This window comes from Manis javanica, chromosome 12, assembly GCF_040802235.1.
Source record: "Manis javanica isolate MJ-LG chromosome 12, MJ_LKY, whole genome shotgun sequence".
In the NCBI taxonomy this organism is placed as follows: domain Eukaryota; kingdom Metazoa; phylum Chordata; class Mammalia; order Pholidota; family Manidae; genus Manis; species Manis javanica.
In genome coordinates, this window is record NC_133167.1 from 59,344,121 (window position 1) to 59,366,425 (window position 22,305).

General features: G+C 43.6%; 1 protein-coding gene across 5 annotated transcripts in view; it reads left to right on the forward strand.

Annotated features, from left to right (window-relative positions):
- Positions 1-343: 343 nt before the first annotated feature.
- WIPF1 (WAS/WASL interacting protein family member 1) overlaps positions 344-22,305 on the forward strand; it is a 125,779-nt gene continuing 103,817 nt past the window's right edge. For 2 of the 5 annotated variants that reach the window (XM_073218671.1, XM_073218668.1), the window contains exon 1: positions 351-2,696. The gene's annotated coding sequence lies outside the window, so the exon portion shown is untranslated. Of the gene's footprint in view, positions 2,697-22,305 lie in introns of all 5 variants that reach the window. The other 3 variants (XM_037020631.2, XM_073218673.1, XM_037020629.2) reach the window with 3 other exon arrangements.

Here is a 22,305-nt window from a genome sequence, read left to right on the forward strand (position 1 = left end):
CCACAGTTTCTACATCTGTAAAACAGGAACAAATAAATATCTGTCTCACCAATTTGCTGTGAGAATTAAATGAGATACTATAGGTAAAAGAGGGCTTAATTGGGTGCTTGACATTCATTCACCGACACTAATGAATACTAAGAATGTGCCAGGTGCTGGGAATACTGTGTGAACCAGGCAGACATACCTCTCCTCCCAAACTGGGGTGATTGTCCTAGGGAGAAGACAGGCATTAAAGACAAGTGATTATAGTAAACAAGTAATTGTTATGAGAGGGGATGCTATAGGACACCTTAGGGCTAGTTTAGCATTCAGTCCCAAAATGGTAGCTATGAAATGGCAAGCAAATACATTTATTTAATAATATTGCACTTCGGTAAATTTGTCTTAATTTTGTTGATCTCAGTGTCCTATCTCCTTTCTTTTTCCTTCTTTCTCAAGATCATTACAACATTTCTAGTCAGCTTCATCTTCAAGCAGCATTCAAGAAGTCATTTTTTCTTATTAACTCATTCATATCAATGTATACATGACTGCCAAGGTTTAGCATAAAATTAACTTTAGTATCTTCATTTTTTAGCTATAATTTGGCATCACCCAAGGGAAGAATGTATCTGGTGTAGAATGGTAGGCTTTGATCATTTTTTAAATTAAAAATTTCTTTTTTCAGCTTGAAATTATTTTAAACTTACAATTCAGTTGCAAAAATAGTAAAAAATGTTTCCATATACATTTGACTCATCTTCGCCAAATGTAAACACCTTACATAACTATAGTCCACTTACTGAAACTAGAAATTTACTGCTGATAAAATACCAGGTAGACTTTGACCTTATTGAGAGCAGTACTGGGGTCTGAGGAAAGAGCTAGAGGCATGCTGGACAACTGATCACTGATCTTACAGGTGACTTAAAACAGTGGGCGATTCAGAACTCCATTTATTTTGGGCTTTCAGTGATAAAATGATGGGGGGGGTCAAGTATCTCACCTTCCTTATTTTCTTTTGTGTATCCAAGTGCTAAAATTTACATGGATTCTTGAAAGACATAAACTCAAAAGAGTTCTTATCCTAGCAAATACTTAATCAATTCTCTATAAGATGCCAGGAACTCTGCTGGAATGTGGAGAATCAAAGATAAATAAAGATTCCTATTCTACCTATGTGCCACTACTCTGCTTGTCTTTGGAGGGATTATCACATTTAATCCTTACAACAGCTATAGGAGGTAAGAACTACTGTTATCCCTATCTGACTGAAGCAAAACTGGAGACTTAGAGAACTAGGAAAGAAACCAGGCAGCTGTACGCTTAACTTCCATGCTACACCATGCTAAGTGCTATTGATTTGTTTTCAAGCCTGGAATAACATTGCTAGATGACATCACTACTCTTCATCTTATATAAAACAAAACATGCATATTACCATAAAAATGGCTTAGAAAGGCAAATGCATAATGAACCTTAAAAAGATGGGTACATTTAGAGACAAAAGTTTGTCAATAGGAATAGTTTACCCATGTTACCAAATCTCTTTCCCAGAGGGGTTCTTGTATCTGTTAGGAGCATGTCAAGATACAAGTGTGCACGCGGGAATGGCACAGCAGCTGAGACAGCCTGAAGTCCAGGATGAACCACCTCCTCAGCCTAGGACACCAATTCTCAAGTGCATAGGTCCCTACCTTTTCTGCATTTACTCAAAGGAATACATAGCTTTGGAAATTTAACAAATGATTAAGTCCTCATTATATTGATCACGATTTCTTGTTATTTGCACACTGTAGTATCTGTGAGGTCTTGGTGAGTTGTGAGCACTTCCTTGGGGGTTGGAGGTGGTGGCTTCCGGAGCTGGTCTGAGCCTGGCAGTAAGTTAGCCGTGGTAATGGCGTAGAGCCTCTGCTTTCTCCAAATGTCCGCTGTGCCTATTGTCGGTGGCCGATGATAAACCCATCCCAACCAGCCGCAAACTACGCAAAGAATCCCAACCGATTAGTGGGAGAACTGGCATCTTTTCACGGAGAAGCACTGTCGTCCCACACACTGGGCGGGGAGTCAGATGCATGTGGCCCTTGGGCCTCTGTGGGTCCCACACTTTAAAATTCATTTAAAAAATGAATTTGAATTTAAGGTGTCTCAAAGCTGGATCCGCTCTTTTGAGAACAGAGGAGAGGGTAATGGGAAAGGGCCTTCCCTTGGGTTGAGGGTGGGGGGGCCCCAGCCGCGGGAAGTTGGAGGATGCAGGCTTTGGGGAGAGGGCTCCTGGGAGGGCGCACCGTCCAGCTCCCCCTCCCCAGCTGACGCTCGCCCTGGACCCTACGGCCGCGTCCTCTCACCGCTCAGGGGGCGAAGGAACACTGGAGCCCCAGCCTCCCGTCCACCCGCCCGCCGCGCTCCTCCGGGGGCCCCCGGGCCGTGGGCGCACAGTCCCAGAAGCGGGCGGGGCGGGCTCGGCGCTCGGAAGAGAAGGCGAAGGGCCGGCGGCGGCCGCGCGGGCGTCCACAGGCGGCGGGGCCGCGGGGGGGGCGCGGAGCCGAGGGGGAGGGTTTAAATCTCGGCGAAGTTCCCGGATGGTCGCAGCCTCCCGGCGCTGAGAGCTTTTCCTGCCCGGCCGGCGCAGCCCTACCGACCCGCAAGAAGTTTCCGAGAAAAAAATGCCCGGCGCGCCGCGGGGCCTTGGAACCGCCCGGAGCCGCCGCGTGGTAAGGGACGCGCAGCCGCCGTGGCCTGGGGCGCCGTCGTCTCGGGGGGCGCAGGGCAGCGCCCGGGGAGACCCCGCGGCCGCCGGGGACGCCAGGAAGGGGCTGGGCGCGGCGGGGCAGCAAGCACGTCGGGGCTGCGGCTGCCGTGGGCGCGGCGCATGGCCTCGGGAGGGGCGCGACTCCGGGCCCCGCGGCCCGCGCGTCCTGCACGCCCCGCCGCCGGGCTGGGGAGGCAAGGGCGGCGGGCTGCGCCGACCCCGGGGTGACCCGGGGACTGGCGACCCGCTCCCGCTAGGTTACCCGCGGCTGGGGCTTCTCGGCCGCACGCTCGGGCCGCATCTGCGCCCCCAGCGAAGGGCGTCTGTGGGCTTCCCGGGCGTCCCCGGGGCGCGTTCCTCCCGGGAACCGTCCCGCCTTCTTCGCTGGGGGAGTCGTTCCCATCTGGCGGGCCGGCTTCCCAAGCCAGCCTCCCGCGGGGTGCCCCGGACTGCGGCTTGTCAGTGGCCCGGGTAACCGCGCGTGAGACGGGGGCGCTGACCTTGGCCACTTCCAGTGCCCGTCAGCGCTTTTCCCTCCCGGGCCTCTCCCGAACTTTCCGTGCAGCTTCACTTCTGCCTCACTCTGCCTCTTCCTATTAACGTATTTCTCTTTAATAAAAAAAGAACAGTTAAAGTTTTGAGTGTGAAAGAAACCAGCTGACCCCATCGGGGAGACCCAAAGCCTTCCCCTGGTGGTTATGTAGACTTTTGAACTCCGAGATTAACAAAGGGAGTGTCTGTAGGAGGAACCAAACCCGGCTTGGTCTTCTGGTCCTGCCTAATCCCCGAGCCTCCTGGGTCTCGGACTCCTGGCCTTATCTCAGTTCTCTGGGAAACCACTGAAATTGTCAGCGGTGACTGGGTGGACTTGGTCCCTTGTTTTTTGTTTGAAAATTGCATGTAACTATTTTCCCTGGATAGTCACTGTTCCCCACCTCCTTGGGAGCCCCTAGTCAGTGTTCCACCCTGATGGGTTTTGCCAGTTTTGTCAGTTGCCCAGACAGTTTCAAAACAATATTGTAGCTTGATTTTAAGGCATTGCCATTTTTTTTCTCCTCAAAAATGCCTTTTTCTATAACAGCTTAAATAACTCCAAGGAATTTTCTTTTTCAGCTTGTATGAATCACCTTTCACTTCTTGACATGAGAGAACCCCATACAGGCCATCAGCATTTCGCATCTTAATCCCTCTTTACAGTGCTCACAACATTATTGCCTTCTATGTTGTATATCTTGCTGAATATCTTTACCTTCCTGTCATCTCCGCAAGGCTGAATTTCTTACGAACCAAAAAATATCCCTGCCCACCTGAGGAGCCCATTACCTGTTGAATTAGAAGGGCTCAGATTAGACTCTGCATGTGCTATTAAAACACTTTAATAACATCATCTTCTTCCTTGAAACCTGCCCAACTCTGCCATCCCTTCAGTTCCCCGAGAAGCACATAAAGTCAGGTTTGTGTGATGTAGAGCAAAAAGATTTGTAAGCAAGTAAGATCAAATTCTGGGACATTTAGAGACAAGATTTTTTCCAGCTAGAGAGATTCATGCCTTCTTTCATTTGTCTGTTAACTTCCCAGATTAACTGTCTGCACTGTGTTCAACCACTTTGTGGTACTTTGGGGCATATCATACAACTTGAGCCCCACTTATGTCATCCAAGAAATGGGGTTGATAACCTTTGCTCTTCTTCCATCACACAGTGTAAGGATCAAATGGGACGATGGGGTGTGGAATAGTAAAAAGCAGCCCAGCACAGAGCATTAGAGTGCCACCCAGACACCATGCAGGGTGGGGCACCAGGATGCAAGAGTAATGAAGAGCTCAAGTGGTAGGAGGGGATAGTAAAGAGCAAGTGGTATTACCTTTAAAATTTAAATCTTACATTTGAATTTTATTGTTTCAGGTACTCTGGCTAAGGATGAGCCCCTTTAGTAGGAAGTATTTGTTCCTGGGTCAGTGTCACTGTCCTTGATATTTTAAGGTGTTCCTGACTATGGTTATAATTTTTGAAACATAAATGGTTTCTACAGTACATATCAGGAGGACTAAATAAAAGCTCCTCTTATTTGTTGTTGTAACCCCTTCATTTTTAAGTATCTGATAGTTGGGACTCTATCTCCCAGAGTCTTGGTCTTCTTAAAGCCTGCCCTCCAAAGAGGTCTTCCAAATTCCTAATAATTTCCATACAAAAGTCTCTCTGCCACTGTGTCCCTGCAGTCCACAATTATGCCACAGAGCTGGAAGGTTTGGTAGGCTTATGCCTTGTGAATAGCCAGGACCCACATATTGAATCAGGTCACATTTGAAATGGAGCCAGATACTCATTTGACGTTGAAGGTGCCTGCTACGGGCACTCCTGTGGCCTGTGTTGGGGTGGAGTGGGAGACCTAGTTCACAAAGAGGTGGAGTTTGCCCCTGGAACTTTTACCTTCTGTTAGAGATGAGACATTGTTTCCAATAGCAGGAATGCAAGACAGACTGTGGTAAATAAGGTAAGAAATACACAGATCAAATGCAGGGAATTTAGAGGAGAGTAGAATTACTTCCAGCTGGAGAAGTTGGGCCTTCACTCATTTGTCCATTTGACAAATACTTACGAAATGTCTCCCATGTGCCAGCACAGGAAGAGTGATAGGCACATTCAGGCTGCCTCCCACCTTCACTGCTCCAACTGAGGAACAGTTCAGGCTCCACCCACCTGCGGCAAATGGGTACTTCCTCCCTTGGCCTCATTGCCTTGCTCAGCCCCATATTTGCCAATTGTTCCTCACCCTGCAGGGATTCCTTTCAGGTCAAAATAATTAACTGTGACTCTTGTATACTTTGGAATAATAAAAACTGCAGGCTTACCAAAGTCCCCAGAATACCTTCAATTAGTTGAGTAATGCTACTCTGTTTAACATGCTTTGACTAGTATAAAAGTATGCTGGTCCTTAACCATGGGTGTGACTAAAAGCTCATAAAGGCTTGATTTCTGTAAATCTGGGTGAGGCCCAAGAATCTGTTTTTTGAAAGCCCCCCAAGTGACGCTGCTGTGCGGCCATGTGCAGGGTTTCCCCAAGGGTAAAGCATGGGCCAGGAAGTTGCACATATCTTGCTTCCTCCCAGCTGTGACTTTTACAAGTTCTGCAACCTCAGTTTCTTTACCTTTAAAATGAGAGTAACCACCTTTTCTACAGGGTTGCTGGGAGGGTCATATAAACTTGTGGGTGTGGATTGCTTAACATTATTCAGGACAGTGCCGCTGCTTAGTGTTTGTTATTAATCATCAGTGTTAGTAAATATAAAAACACTGTTGGTATTCCTCTTCCCATTTAGAAATACAAAAGGAGCCTAAGCATAGGAACAGCCTTTTCTGTAAGTTAATACATGATAATCCCTTGGCTGTCTGTGGCTTCACACCAGTCACCTCGTGTATCCACTTAGCAGCAGAGAAGGAGGAATCTCATGGAGGAGAATCTCAGCATTGGGGGGCTACCACCCTGCTTACTCTGCTGAGGGAGGCAAAGACAAGAAGTGCTGCCTTCCTGGCCCCGTGGCTCCTGGAAGTGTCAGAGTGACATGCTGTGGCAGTCACAGTGGCCATCATCGATGTGTGGATGACCAGTGGGTTAGACTGCCTGCCTTAGGCTGAGCTGCGCTAGCCACAGGTGAGGCACCCAAGCCCTTTGGCGGGGGCAGGGGGAGTGCCACTGCTTTGTGTTTCTGTGTGGCCAGGGGTCAGGGCATTGTGATTCCTGGGAAGCATGTGCAGCATGGCAGTCTTCAGATTAATTATGAGTACTTGTTGAGAAGTCAGAAACAGTAGGTTTTGCTGATAGTCAATGAAAGAAGAACACAGAATAAACAGTTACCTACGATTTTCATTAGTTTGGAAGCTTCAGAAAAATGGTTCACATTGTAAAAGCATGTTGCTGTGATGGTATAAAGTATAGCATTTTAGCATTGCTTACTATGGATATATGTTTGCTCTCCTAAGAAGCCATCTTTCCGTAACACAATTTCTGCTCTTTAATTTCCTTTATCTCTTAGTTATATTAAGTGAATCAGATTCTTCCAAGCTTTCTATGCTCTGGCCCAAGCTTCTAAAAATCTCCCCCTCTCTCCCTCTCTCTTTCCCTTTCCTTCTTCCTTTAACATTAAGATTTACCATATGTCATTTAATGGAATCATTGTAAGAGTCACACAACCCTGTGAGGTGGGTTCTACTCACATATGTGGAACCTGAGGCTGAGAGAAATTAGGTAACTTGTCCAAGGTCACATAGCTAGTGACATAGTGACAGAGCTAGCATTCAATTCTGGGTCCGTCTGATTCCAAACTCTGCACTTTTAACTCTTGATTTCACCTTCAGCAGTATTATGTATGCCTCCTCCCGTGGTGGGCTCCAGCTAAACTGTTCTTTTCCATTCCTGTCTGTAAGCTGCATTGATATTTCTTCTCTCCATGCTGCCCCTCCTCCTAACTTCATGGTGAATCCTATAGATTCTTCAAATTGGCCAAATTGTTAAAAAAAAAAGTAATAGACTTTGCTAATGCTCAATAAAAGAATATCATTAAAATAAACAGGAGACACAGTTGTCTACAATTTCATCATTTAGCTTCAGTAAACGTGGTTCACACTGTAAAAACATGCTTCTTAAGAAGAGCCAAAATGCTCTCTTCTCCATGAGCTGATTCCTGCCTCTTCTAGAGATTCGTGTAAATGTTTATTTGGCCTCCGCTGTGGCTCAGAATCCACTCTATCCCATATTGAGTCACGTCTATGCATCTCTTCTTCCCTATTAGATTGTAAGCTCTTTCAAGGCAATAACTTTTTTAAAAGAGTCATTTTTATATTCCCTCAAAAATAGTAGATTTTTGTATAGTAGATTCTCGATTAACGTTTGTTGAATGTCGGGTTATTTCTGCCACTTTGGTTGTAAGATTTGAGGTGAGTGAACTTTTTATGAAGGCAAAGTAGATGTTGGTATTTCATAAGAGAGTATCTTATTTCTGAGGATGCTAGGAAATAAATTTCATCCTCAGAAGTAGTCCTCCACCATGACTGTTAGGTATGAGGTGACATTATTTTTTATTCATATACATGATTAGCTTTGAATGCTGCTTATTTTTGTATCTTCCAAATTGGACAATAACAACAACCCTAATAATAAAGGACTGGGGTTTTGAGTTCTTCTGGGGAAGGTGGGCGTTATTGTAGAACCTAAGAAATGACCTTTCCTGGTCTAATACCTGTGTCTGGTTCACTTCACATAAATGAGGGTTGGGACTCTTACCCGTGGGTTTTCCGTGTTTTCTTTGAACTAAGAGGCGATGCACAACCTAAGAGGTATAAGCAAAACTGAGAGACACTAGCTTATACCCCAACTGCCACAGATGCCTTTGTTTTGGGGGTATGTAGTTCTCTCAATAAGAGGTGTCTACAGGAAATTCAGAGCCATATAGTTTCCTAAGTCAGTGGAATCCATTACAACTTAAAAGCTTATTTTTATATATTTCCTATTTTTCTTACATAGGCAATACATGTGCCATTTAAATATGTATATATGTTTATATTATTTCAATATATGTTTTTTCTCTCATAAGCAGTACTTGATTATTTTTTATATATGTAATGTGTGCCCTGTACCTCAGCATAACAGCTAAACACAGTTGGCTACATCCCTTCTCTTCTTCTCCACTCCACCCTGTTTACCTACATATTGCAACTGCATTATGTGGATATTGTTTGCATTTTGCTTTACTTTTCTGTATGTCTTGAACATAGTGCTCCTGTATTCTTAGCTGCTGCATAGCATTCTGCTGTAGGGAGATACATGTATGTAAAATGACTGTGTGATTTGTTGTCCACAGTCACCCATTAGAGTTGGCACTGCCGGTTCAGCGACCATCAACTCACCTGTTAGTTTTTGCTAATGATGCCCAAACAATCAAGCCATTGAGTCAAGTCCAACAACCACTGATTCAGTGACAGAGTCAGTATAGTCCTTTAGTTGGCACACACAGACCTAACGAACAGTTGGTTGAATCTCTTGCTTTTCAACCAAGTATATGTCTCTTCAACCCCTTTCTGAAGCCTCCCAAGCGTGTTTCTATAGATGTGTGCAGGAGATTATGTCCGGTGACTAAAAATTTAGGCCCGGCAGGGACCAAGAGAGAAATCTGGCTACATCTTAGAGTGATGCAATGTTGAGGTGTTAAACACTTCAAATAGTATTTCAGGAAACCCTGAGACATTTTCCCCAGCTGAATAGATTTTGAAAGTAGAAAACTTTCAGACCTTGAAGAAGGTCTGAGAAAACACATAGCTCTTATTTTTTCCTGAAACTGTTTACAGGGAGATCAATGTCTTAACCACAATAGTCTTGTGTTACGGGCATGGATATTTAAATAATGGAGATAGTCAGATTGACTTGAGATATAAGAAAAAAAATGGGCTGTTCTTGAACAGGCCCATATCCCATGAGCAGCACATGTGTGTACTGGGTGAGGGACTCCCAGGAAGGGCCGTGGTGATGGATTGAGAGGGAAGGGGTAGGGAGTCCAACGGTAAAGAAGTCCAAGTTAGTTATCTTTCCTAGGCCCCAGAAGGCAGGCTAGGAACACTAAAACAAGTTTTCAGATGGTAGTGAAATTTCTCATCTGATTTTTGAGGGCTTAAGAAAAGGGCTTAAAACCTTTTTAAAAAGTAGTAAAGCAATTTACTTTAAACAGTGCCTGCTCTTATCCTTTGGAGCTAGAATTTTATTGCCATGTGTCTTTTAAGAAATAACCCAAAGCATCAGTTAAAATAACCTCAGGTTTTGTTAGTAAAATTCTATACTATTTGTTTTCCCTGGAGTTTTTAGCACTGTTAAAAAAAAAAAGCTTCACATTTTGTTTGAGGCAAATTAAAAAGTTAGATCTTGTTAAAATTGGGGCTTTGGTTGATATTTAACAAGGTGCTGGAGCTACTAACTCATTAATTAAACATCATAATTGCTTCCCACTTAATTTTCTGTTTTTGATAAGGAATTGGGAGAAGTAAAAGAAAAAAAATTCTCAGTTGGTTGAAGGACTGTGCAAGGGGTTTTATTTTAACCATAAGATTCCTTTTTGTATGGGATTTTTATGTACACCAATTCTTCTTTGCTATGATGAAACAACATGTCTCTGAGAGCTAGAAAGAGGTTTTTGTTAACCGCCAGGCAAGGTGCTCAGTCTTTGTAATTGTCTTTGCTTTCTTGTGTTTGCTGAAAATGTGACTCTATTACTTTTTAAAAATTAAATTGTAGTTTTCATTTTGTTCAGATATGAAAGTATTATGCACTTGATATAAATAAGACAAGAAAAGTATATAAAGTAATTTCTTTCCTTTGTCTCTCAAATTTTAACCCTCCAGGTAATGAATTTTACCAGTTCAGAATGTGCTCTTCCTCAACATTCTCTTTGCTTATATAACTATATATAAATATATATCCACATATATAGTTTTTTCTATTAGACATAGATACATATGCACATTAGGCTATAAGATTGTTTTATTGACCAATACCTCCCCATTTCTACCAATCCCCAGCCCCTGGTATCCACCATTCTACTCTGTTTCTGTGAGTTTGGCTTTTTTAGATTCCACATGTGAGGTCTTGCAATATTTGTCTTTCTCTGACTTATTTCACTTAGTATAATACCCTTAAGGCCCATCCATGTTGTTACAAATGACAGGATTCCTTCTTTCTCTTGGCTGAATAATATTTCATTGTGTATAAGTATCATGTATTTTTTATCCATTCATCTTTCATGGACTCTTAGGTTGCTTCCTTATCTTGGCTATTTTGAATAATGCTACAATGAATATGTAGCAGATATTTTTTTGGCATCCACAAGATTTTTTTAACATAACAAAACATCATAGACATTCTTTCCAAATTAAAAAACTAATTTATATCATGGCTAGTGATATTCGGTAACTTAAACCATTTAGATTGTTTCAAGTTTTGTGCTACCACAACAGTTTGTCTATTTAAGTTTGAAGATGCTAACATACAGAAGCTTTTACTTCTATTTGTCAAAGTCCCCAAAGTGGTATTCTTTCCAAAAGTTGTAGTAATTCACCATCCCACTAATGCTATTTGAAAACATTTCCCCACGCCCTTGCCAGAGTAATTCATTTTGGAAGTATAAACTTTCTAATCTCTTTTTCCTGTTTTGTTTCAAGTGATTTCTTTAGGGAGCACTCGTCACTATTTTTACCTTTCTAAAAAATTTTTTCCATTCATTTGAATTATTCATACCCTGTCTTTTCCTTAATTTTCTAATGTGCATATCATTTGCCTTCTAGAACTGGGAAAGAAAAACTTGAGCCTAATCTTACTGAACTTAATCAGTTTGTATTGAAATGAAACAAAATACTTGAATTCTGTTTATAATTAAGTCAATATAGACCTTTCAATCCCAATTTTCTCCTTCTAAAAGAATATTATTTAAGAAATTGTATCAGGAAATATAAATGTTTAATGGGAAAAACAAACTTATAAAATACAAAGATGGGAAATTTTAAAAGAGCTTTAAACTTGCAAAACTGAGTTTCCCTTTTAAATCCAAAAGTCTGGAGACAAAGGTTCTTTGAGAGCATTAGTTATGTTATGCTGAATTACATCAAGAGGAAAAACTGAATCACAGCAGATAGGAACTTTAACCTGGAGTGTTGAAAGCCCCTACTCTTGTTGCTCCTGCTTGTTTTTCTGGGAGGGGAGACTAGATTCCGCTTCTGTCTGTCTAGTTGCTGAGTTCATTATAAAATTATTTGTATATAACTCCAACAGTACATTGACTAATCAGAAACAGCTGCACAACCGGGTTCGTTTATATGAACAGAGTAACTAACTCAGTCAGCAAAATGTCTTGTATTTGGGTAGGTCAGGCCAACATTGTGCAAGCCCAGAATGACAGCAGTGCTTTGTAGGTAACCTGACACAGACGGCAGAACGATTGTGTTTGGGTAGCAGATGCTGGACCTGAAAATATTCAGGAACACCGTGAGTCCTTGATATCCACCATAATAAAAGTTTTACTCTGTTTTTAATGTTGGTGTTTCAAAGGCTAGGAGCTTCATAAAGGATGTGCTGTTTAAAAAAGAACACATTAGAGTTGTACAAACAACTCTAAGGACAGACTCTCCCGAGTGAGGCTGGATTGTCCAGATCACAGTCTCCTGAAAAATACATCTATACATTTTCCAAACTGCCAGGGCTGAAGTTAGCCAAGGGCCTCATGCTGGAAAATACTATAGACCAGACAGGCAAACTGACATGTCTGACTGGAGGGAGCCCTGCTAAGTCAGGGGGAAGACACAGGTTCCCAAGAGACACTGAGGCTAAAGTTCTGACATAACATAGCCAGAGGAATTCCTCAGACTGTTGTATCCTTGTGCAGAACCCCAAATGTCCACAGGAGCTGAGTGAGGTCGTAGAAGACAGCCCTGTTCTTGTGGTTCTCGAGGTCAATCTTAATGGAGACTTCAGTACAGTAAAACGGGAAGTCTCATAAAAACAGGAAAATCTTGAGACCCTGAGTCTTTAAATGCAGCCCAGTTCCTCAGGGACCCTGAACTCTACACCACTGAAAACAACAGATCATTCTGAAGGCCAGAAATCCTCTGACCCCAACTAGCCAGAGTCCTAAGGCTGGACTGGGTTCAATGTCTGGTTGGCCTGTGGAGCAAACCTTGGTAGGGAGCTGCATTAGGTATTAGCCAGTGAGTGCTATCATGAGGGACAGTGGTGCCCAGGGGGAATTGGCACCTTTCCTCTTGCTTTATACCATAGCTTTGACACTGGGATTTGTAAACATTCACATCTTCTTAGGGACCCGTATGCTAATGCCTGAGGATGTATGTCATCTCTGCCTTACGTTCACTTTGACTCAGCCCCTGGTTTTGGGTGCCCATCAATCCTCAGAGATAGTGTAGACTCTTGAAAATTAAATCACTTTCAGGTTAAGACCTGATATCAACTAGCTCATTTATTTAATTCCTTCTGCATGGCATCCTCTGCTAAAGGTAGCATGGTAAAGTGAAAAGAGCAATAGAGTAGGAATTCAAACTTGTGTTCTAATCCCAGAATTGTTGCCCAGTAGCATATGACCTTGAAAACAACAAAACACAATGGAAAAATAGAGTAATCAGTAGAAATTGGAAATTTGAGGTGAGGATGTCTGCCATGTCTGTGATGGGACAGACTTAACATCTCCAACTAAAGTACTATCTAAACAATGCAGTTGTGAACATTTTACCTTATGGGTCAGAGATCTGATGAGTCTGAAGCTTTACCTTGCCTGTTTTTGACTAAATTTTGATAACAAGGGCCAGAAATACAGTTGACCCTTGAACAATGCAGGGGTTAGGGATGCTGACTACCACCACCCCTAGTAGTTAAAAATCCACATATAACTTTAGACTCCCCAAAACTTACCTGTTAATAGCCTACTGTTGATTAGAAGCCTTACTGATAAACAGTCGGTCAACATGTTTTGTATGTTAGATATCTTGTACTGTATGTTTATAATAAAGTAAGCTGGAGAAAAGAAAATATTTTTCCAAATTGTCACAGATATCCAAAAATTTTTCCAATATAGTTATTGAAAAAAATCTGTGGATAAGTGGACCTGTGCAGTTCACACCCAAGTTGTTCAAGGTTCAGCTGTTGTGTCTGTCACACTTCTTAAGTAAAATAGTGTACATGTATTATGTGTAATATGTAAGATCAAATTATATTTCAGAAAGCTCATTGAGTTCTTAATTTATTGAATCTCATTGTATACTTGCTGAAGAAAAAATATAAGCTGTTACTGTGAGATTTTCTTTGTAATGTTATTTGTGGTGATGGAAATTGAGCCAGATGCTGTCCAGGTATGCCTCGAAGGTCTTGTTTTATTTATGTCCAGAGAAAATCACACTACCTCATTATATGCATATGCAGACCCATTATGTTCACCCTTATTCTCTATTAGTACACACATGGTCACAACCTGAAACCACCTGTCCTCACCATCTTTCACACACGGGTGCATGTGCACGCAGACATCATTGGCTTACCCCTTTTAGGAAGCACTTCAGATATAACCAGGAAGCACCAATTACAAATTTCCCTGGGAAAGTCCATGTATTGCTGTGGTATATTTGTGTCAGCCTTGCATGAGTTTCATAGAAGGCAGAGGTCATTGCTCACTGAAGTGATCTGTGTACATCTCTGACAGAACACCGTATGTAGGTGACTGGAAGTACTGCTGTAGAGGGTTCACTGTGGGAATGGGTAAAAATACCCGCATGGGGCTTCAGCTTATGAGTTCTGCTGTGACTTGATTGGTGGTTGTGACCACTGCTGGTTGAGTCTCTTGTTTGTATTTGTTACTCCTGGTCTGAGGAACAACACATCGCTATTTTTGTTCAGAGGCAGACCATTTGGGATGGCTTCCGAGAAACTGCACTGCTCTTGCTTCTTGAGATTGGTGCTAACATTACAAGGCCTCCAGTTGTGCCTGGAAAGACCCTGGACTAACACACTGGTGAATGGTGCCCCTATGGACTTTCTGTTTTACAGAGAGGTGAGACAAGCTTGTCAATCTGCAAAGCTGGCCATCCTTTCCAGCCCAGAAGGACAAAATAAAAAAGCTCTCCCAAGAGCAGAAAGTAAGATGAAACCAACTCCATTCTTGAGCCTGACCTGATCTGGGAAGGCTTCTCGGGCTGTGTGCTGCTCCCAGGCCTGTGGGGCCTTTCCAGGCTCAGATCCTCAGGTCATTGTTCTTCATGGGAGGGTAGTAGAATGTTTGTGTTTTTCTTATGTGACCTGGAACTCTTCTAGAATTAAGCAAGAAACCAGAGGCAGAACTAGTACTTAAGTCTAGAAGTTTCTGATTCTGTATCTGTTGTCTCCTTGCATTGTGCTTGATTAGAATGACAGTTTTGGTGACATGTCCTGATTTTGAGTGTGCTGTGCCAAAGTCAGCCAGCCTCCTGTGATGCCAGACACTTCCACACATGCGGGTACTGTCTCATTGCTGCTACCCCCACCCCTCCTTAAAGTTAGATGGTATAGAAAGTGGCTTCTAGCTCCTGTCTCTGAGTGGTCACGGAGTATGGAGGGGTCTGCTGTGGGCAAGCACTGGGCTGGGTGCATATGGGCCCCACTTTCTCCTTAACTTTGAGGCCTAGCTCCTAAGGAACTCTCATGAAGCCAGTAATGGCCTGCTTGCTTGGAGGAACTAGAGGGCAGGGTGTTCTGTAATTAACCCTGTTGCATAAGAGAACCCAGTGAGTTCCTCTTTTTTCCCCATGAGGTACGTCAGAAGGGCCCAAGACAGAACTGCATGAATAAACTCAGGCCTCATGGAGAGGCTACAGGCAAGGAACCTTGCACTCTGTGGATTCTGGGGCCTGTCAGAACAGAGCATGGTGGGTCCCTTCAGCTCTTCTAGAGTCAAAATACGTTTAAGAGAGAAAATTTAAATTTAAGAGGCTACAAGTGATTTAGAGTTTAAAAAAGAACAAAAACAAGTATGCTCAGAGTACAGCCCTGTTCCTATACTTGAATGACAGATATGAAGGCGAGACAGCATCTGGGCAGTATTTTAAAAGGAATCTCTCTGTGAACAGTGAGTACACCATAATAAAGAAGCAGTGTCTAAATCAGTGTTTAGAAACCTTATTTGACCATGACCACAGTAAGCAATATATTTTTCATTGAGATTGAGTACAGATAGATAATAGAAATAAGTTTTATATATGTATATATATATAAAACAATTCCTATTCTTACCAATAGTGCTTTCCAGGGTGCTGATAGTCTAATGGATATTCAATAAAAGGAAGCTTGTTGCAACCCATTAAAATTGATTTGACTGCCAGAGGATGGGTAGCAACTTGCAGTTGTGAAAAAATACTGGTTAAACAGAAATGGATCAGGCATGTAGAGACCAGTCTCATTGTAGCTCTGGCAGATTTCTGCAGGAGATCCAGTAACACGGTCTTCATGATCCCTGAAGAGGTTTCCAATCACTCTTCCGGTTGCTAAAAATTGGTGAAGCGTTAATGGTGACAGAGGGCCAAGGAATAGCGGAGGCAATGGGTGGTGGAGGGAGTAGGAAGCTGAGTGTTAATTCTGTTCATACAGAAAAATGTTGCAAGTCCATGATGCACTGTCTTGGCACAAAGAAAACACAGATCCTATTCATAGGGCCACGGTGCTGATAGAATAATGAGTATTCAAAAACTACTGTTCTGTTTGGTTCATAGTGAAATGGAAGCATAAACAGTGACACGAGGAACCAAAGGGCCTTCATTCCGAGCTCCCTAAAGGAGGAACCATGTTTGGTGTTACATCCCCAGTTCTGTGCTCCATATGTAATAGTTATTCAATAAATGTTTACTGAAAGACTGTGTCTATCTAATTCGTACTTGTAACCATAGACTTGTAATAGTCCTAAATATCTATGATAGTATGAATAAAACTTTATTGGATGGGTACCTTAACAGACTTGATTTATAAAGCAGCATAAAATGGGACAGGACAGATAAGAAAAGACCCAAACAAATTTGGGTTATGTAGCAGAACTGCTAAACCCCATCTAGGTTTCAGGTCCTTCCCATAGCATGCTTCTAAAAAGTTGAGGTTTGTCTGGTTTGACTTGTAAGTAGGTTCTTTGCTTGGAGAGGAGAAGTCCAAGTGGTGTGAGGCAAGCTGACCCTGGGGGACAGGGAACTTGAATGTGTTCAGCTTTTCAGCACCGCACATTTGCAACTGCGCTGAGTGTACTCACTCGGGTCAGGCAGGGCAAGATGATGTGATGCAGGCTTAAATCCCCCAAGGTTCTGTCTGGTAGATTTCTGTACAGAGAAGGATGCTTGCAGACCACTCTCTGTTAGATCTACATGGAGACTTTATTTCAAGTTCTGGACCAACCCAGCCCTGAAGGAGCATTGAGGCTGCGAAGTGGTCTGAGACTGTGGAGACCCTGGTGTGGGTCCCAGTGCAGAGTCAGAGGAGCTCCTTTGCACCCTCTGAGCTGGGTTTCCTATGAGCTTGCAGCCCCATGTGCTGGCCTCAGTACTAGGCCTCTTAGTCTGGACCCCAACATGCCATCCTGCTGCTGTGCTAAATTCACTACCGGTCCTTCTTGCAAGCAAGCCTGGGGGGATTATGAGGAGGGGGAGTAGGCAGGCAAGCAAGGCTTTGCAGAGAGGAAGGGAAACACACTATATGACTTGAGAAAAATACTCAAATAGGATGGTTTTCCTCCAAATGAGATGGTCATATCACTTGAAGAGCTTGTACTAAGGAGACACCCCTCAAAGTGAACAAATTTAACCTCCAGATGATTGCTATCCATTTTAGATATTTGTTCTAGTTTTACCCAACCTCAGAGAAAATAGCTGGGTATGACTGAGAACTAAGGTTAACTTACACTCTTCCAAAGATTCCCTGAGATGCCGCTGTAAAAACAGGTAGTGCTTGGGCTCTTGGGCCATGGTCATGGGCCCTGGGGCCCTGGGTGTGTGAGGGGTTTCCCAGGATGGCAGGCCTGCCTAGCAGATTCTGTGTTTAATAATTGCTTAGCTACTTTTACCTATTTAAGTTAAGAACATTCTTGGATAAAACCAAATCTAAATGCAAAAGAGCATTGAAAATAAGAGAGGCAGGCAGAAAGAGCCAGTTTCTAGCTCCAGGTCTGTCACCATCTGCGTGACCTTGGGCCTTAGTTTCCTCATATGTAAATTTGGGAGATTGGAGATGCTCCTCTGATCTCCTGCTTAAACACTCTGGGTCTGTTCAGTCAGGGAACATTTTCTGGCAGGAAAGAGAGGCTGCCCAGAGAGCTTCCTTCTCGGCAGCCAATGAGTGCATGCTTTCCTGTGCCCACATATGGAAGCAATTTCCACATTATCCAAGGCACTTGTGCCGCTGAGTTCAACTGAAATAGAGGAGCAGCTCAGTAGAAAGTGGAAAAAGAGAAAAAACCTGCATGTTTTTTCTTACCACTGTGCACTTTTAATCTGGAATCACACATGCAATTTGCCTTTTCCAGCAATCTCAGAGGTGTGTGTGTGTATGTACGCACACGTGCACGCATGGGAAAGTGGGGAGGGTGTTAAGGTGTTTCACAAATAAAATCCTGATAAAAACCAAAAGAGTGTAAAATCACAGCTTCTCCCCTGAGGATGAAGGCCACTCTCCCTTTCTCCAGAGAAAGCTTTAAGGCTGGGGCTGGGTTGGAACATGAATTGCTGAGTTTTGTTTCCACATTTATTGTAATCTTTCTCTCTGGTCTGTTAAAATGAGGACTGTTAATGGCTGCCTTCAAGGTTCTTTGTAAAGTGCTTTGAAAGGGAAAATGTTTTATTAGCTCTTTCTCTGCCAGTGAACCCTTTACTAACTAACGTTCCTCTTCTGGTAGTGATTGAAAGGTGACTTGTCAACTGAAGGCATGAGCATTTACTCCTAAATTTAGATCAGGAAAGTGATTTTTCTAGAGCACAGCCTTATTCACAAAGCCTTGTCTTTGGCCCTGGTTCCCATAAGTGGTCCAGAGGACCTTATTTCCCCCCTCCCTCTCTTCACTCCTGACTTAATTCTTGGGAAAGGAAATTACTGAAAAGGACGTGTTTGTGGAAAATGGTTTTTGTTCCCCTTTCAGTTTGTTGCTAACTTCTCTACTGCCCAATCTCCCACCGACATTAAAATTTAAAAATTAATTTGTAAAGCAGAGATATTCTTCCTAGAAATGAAATCTGAATAACCAGAGACCTATAAAGGTTTACCAGTACCCATTAAAGCTGTTGTATCAATGTTGTCTGAAAAATCCAGAGTATTCCTTATAAATGCTTTCTGAAAAAGTCTCTCAAAATCAAGACAGCAGCCCAATGAATGATGAATGCCAGTGGACTGTTAGCAGGGAACCTCACTCTTTTTTTGTTTTGTGTTTGGGTCTCCAGTGCAGAGCCTTTTGGTTGAAACAGCCCTCTCACTCCCTTCCGAGAGAGGACGTTTATGATTCTGGTTGGCTTCATCTGGCTGTTGTGGAGAGCTCGAAATCAAACCTGACATGGAGATAGAAACATATATCAGAACCTCGCATGTCTGGATGCCCTAATTCAGGATACTCAGATTAGCTCTGCTTGGCTATGAAAATGGTTGTAATTCCATCGATGGATTTTGCCCCTATGGGTTTCTTGCCTGTTTTAAAGCAGCTGAACTCTGCCACTCTGTTGAAACATAACCATAATGCCATAATCAGGAATGTTATTTTAAGCCGCTTCTCTGTAGGACTCTGTGCTAGATTCTCTTCAACACTAGTCGAAGTTCCACCAGCCTGCCTCCTGTCTCCTAGGTGCTAACAGTGAAACACCAGTCCAGCAGAAGTTACTGACTGCAGGTCTGCTCCTGCCATGGATATGCACAGTATGAACTTGAGACCAGATTAGGTGCTCTGTGCCAGCCAGGGTGGTGTTTCCTCCCCAGGGCAGGCGTCAGTTCTGGCTCTGCCCTCTTGTGCAGTCACAGCTGCACCCACCCAAACACACAGGCTCCCACCAGCCAGTGGGGTTGAACCCCCTCTACCGGGCGGTCGCTCCTAATCCTCCTCATTCCCCCACATCTGTTTTTGCTTCATCTCTTCACTCACCAAACATTTATTAAGTGCTCACTATTGAAGCTTTCTTAAGGCAAGGTCCCTATCTTTAGGGAGTTTTATGTTTTAGACGGGAGAAACGTGTAGTAAACAAGTAAATTACTACTTTAAATAAATTAACTCATACTTAAATATTTATCACTTAGATTGCTTATTTAAGTTAATTAGTACTGATAAGGGCTTTGACAAAGGCCGACAAGAGGATGGGAAGAGAATGATAGGGGTACTGCTTCAAGTACACCCATCAGGGACGCTTGTGGGAGTCGGGATGACATGAAGCAGACATGAACACCAGTGGGGAGGTGTGAGTCAGACAAAGGGGATGTCACATTTAAAGTCCTGAGGTGAGAATATGCTAGACGCATCAGGGGAAGATGAAGAGGAGGAGTGTGGCTGTGGGGAGAAGGCTGAAGGGCATGGTCAGAGGTAGGCTGGGGCGAGGTGCTCTGTAAGGATTTTAGCCAGTGGAGTGATACTGTCTGATGTGTGTTTTAATAAAGCCACTCTTGCTTCCATCCCATCTCCACCTAGCTTGGAGCTCGTGGCCTCATGGCCTCACACCCACTTGCTGGGTCAGGCGGCCCTCAGCTCTGCTGGCCGTGCCTGACCCCACCTCACGGTGCCCATATTCAGGTCCACCAGTTCCACAGCCCTGGCACCAACTGATGGGCCAAACCTGGGGAATCACAGGAAGGTCCATCCTAAGTTAAGAGAGCGAGGTGCCTTCCAGGCTGTGAGATGGGGCGGGCATGCTCCTCGCCCCTCCAGACTTCAGCTCCCACCTCCCTTCAGATGCTCTCCAGCTCTAAGCCTCAGTGATGGGCACCCTTATCACAGTAGCAGTATTTATCAGACACTTGGCTTACATTTATCACACTTACTCCTGTGTGAGATTGGCACTGTTGTTATCCCCATTTCACAGTGGAGGAAACTGAGGCACAGAGAGGTCAGACAGCTTGGTCCACAGCTAGAACACTGTTGAGCCGGGATTCCAAGCAGATAGTCCCCACGCTCTGAATCACTACACTGTGCTGCCGCATGCAGTGGGAGTGGCTGTCTTCCCTCCGATAGTCCTGAGTGAGGTCCCTTTTCCAGATTGCTCAGCGCAGAGTGCATCCCGCATCAGGCATGCTGGGTCCTCCGCGCTGACCCACCCTGCCTCCAGCAGAGAGCAGACTCATTAAGTTCACCGAGGTGGAGTGGCATCTCCGCCGTCAGCTAAGCCAGTGCTGACTGTGCTCTCCAGGGTGAACCCAACAATCCCTTTCTAGTCCAGTCGGGAAAACCTCCACTCCAGGAGCACCTACTACCTGCCAGATAACAATCAGTAAAAGCAATGGGAGCACATGTTTCTGGAGCATTTCCTACGTACGTGGTGTATTTTTATTCTTATTTTACCAATGAAGAAACAAGCGTAAAAATGTTAGGCAGCCTCCTGTGGTCCAGAGCTAGTAAGTGCAGAACCAGGATTTGAATGAGGCGGCTGGCTTCAGAGGCCATTTGGAGTACACTTTTCTGTATGGAAGAATTCCACCCCTGTCATTTCCATTGGTGGTCCATGTTCTAATCCTTGTAGTCATGGAATGGTCTGATTTTATTAACATAGGACAGACCTTAAATACTTTAAAACAGTTATCACATCTCTTCTTGGTTGCAAACCACCTCGCCAAGTTCTATTCGGATCTTCCTCTTTCTCCCAGAAAAGCACAAAGAGTACTTTATAATTTTCCATCCAAATCCAGACACTTGTTACAAGCAAGGCAGCACTGTTAATAATTATGCTGGGACAACAGACACAAATGGGGGCTGTCCTGGGCAAGCCAGGATGTGGTTCACCCTGCCCCCAGGTCATGCTAGAAATGCCACCACTTTTTTTTTCTTTTGGAAGCCCTTCTGAAGATTGTTCAAGTGGATTATGGATAATCGAGCTAACTATAGACAGATATCTTATTGGTAGGAAATTAGGTTTCAGAAGTCTGCCGTAGTCAAACTTCTTGCAGAGGAAAAGTGCTGGATGTGAGGTCGAGTTCCACAGTTGCTAATGTGATCTTGGGTGAGTTAGCTCCCATCCCAAGTTCTCAGTTCTCTCCTCTGTGAAATAGGGATTTGTAATTTGGAAGTCCAGTTCTAAAACTGATCCTGTGTCAGCCTTCCCAACATAAGCAACCATCTACATCCTCACTTGGAAGCAGTGAACATGGAACTTGGACTTTCTAATCCATATTTTGTTAGTTGAGCACCTCTTCTATAAGCATGGTTTGCCAAACCCTAGAGGTAGAGTTTTAGAGTGCCAGCAAGACCCCCTTATCTAGCCTGCTTGGGGGGTGTCAGTGATACTGTGCCAAGCACTTCGTATCTTCTTTAAATAATGCTTTTCTTCTGAGACAGCCCTGAATTTTAGTGATACAAACACAGAAAAAACAAAACAGCTTCCAATGAAAGTAACTCTTGACTTAATGAGAAATTTTCTTTAAATTTACCTTTTATGTTTCTTAAAACCTCTATCAGTGAAATAATTTCAAAGTGTCTTCACATGGTTAATCTCATAAGGTCCTCAAAATGGCCTCCTAGGATGGATAAGATGGATATCATCTTCATTTCCAGGTGTTGAGACAGAGGCCTGAGGAGAAGGGGCAACTTGTCTGAGGACACAGAGCCAGCTAGTGGTGGTGGGCCGCTGCCCAGATCTGTGTCCCAGGACCCTTCTCCAGTGCTCTGTGTGCTGCACCCATGGTTTTCAGTTTGTTAATATTTTTAAGGAGAGAGCTCATTTTTTCAAACAGAAGCAAAGCCTTTCTGGGTGAAGTGGGGGTGTACCTGCCTTATGTGGTACCCTGCAAGGGGTTCTGTGGGACCCCCAGGCCTCCAGAGAACATGGTTTGAACAACCCTGAACTTACCCA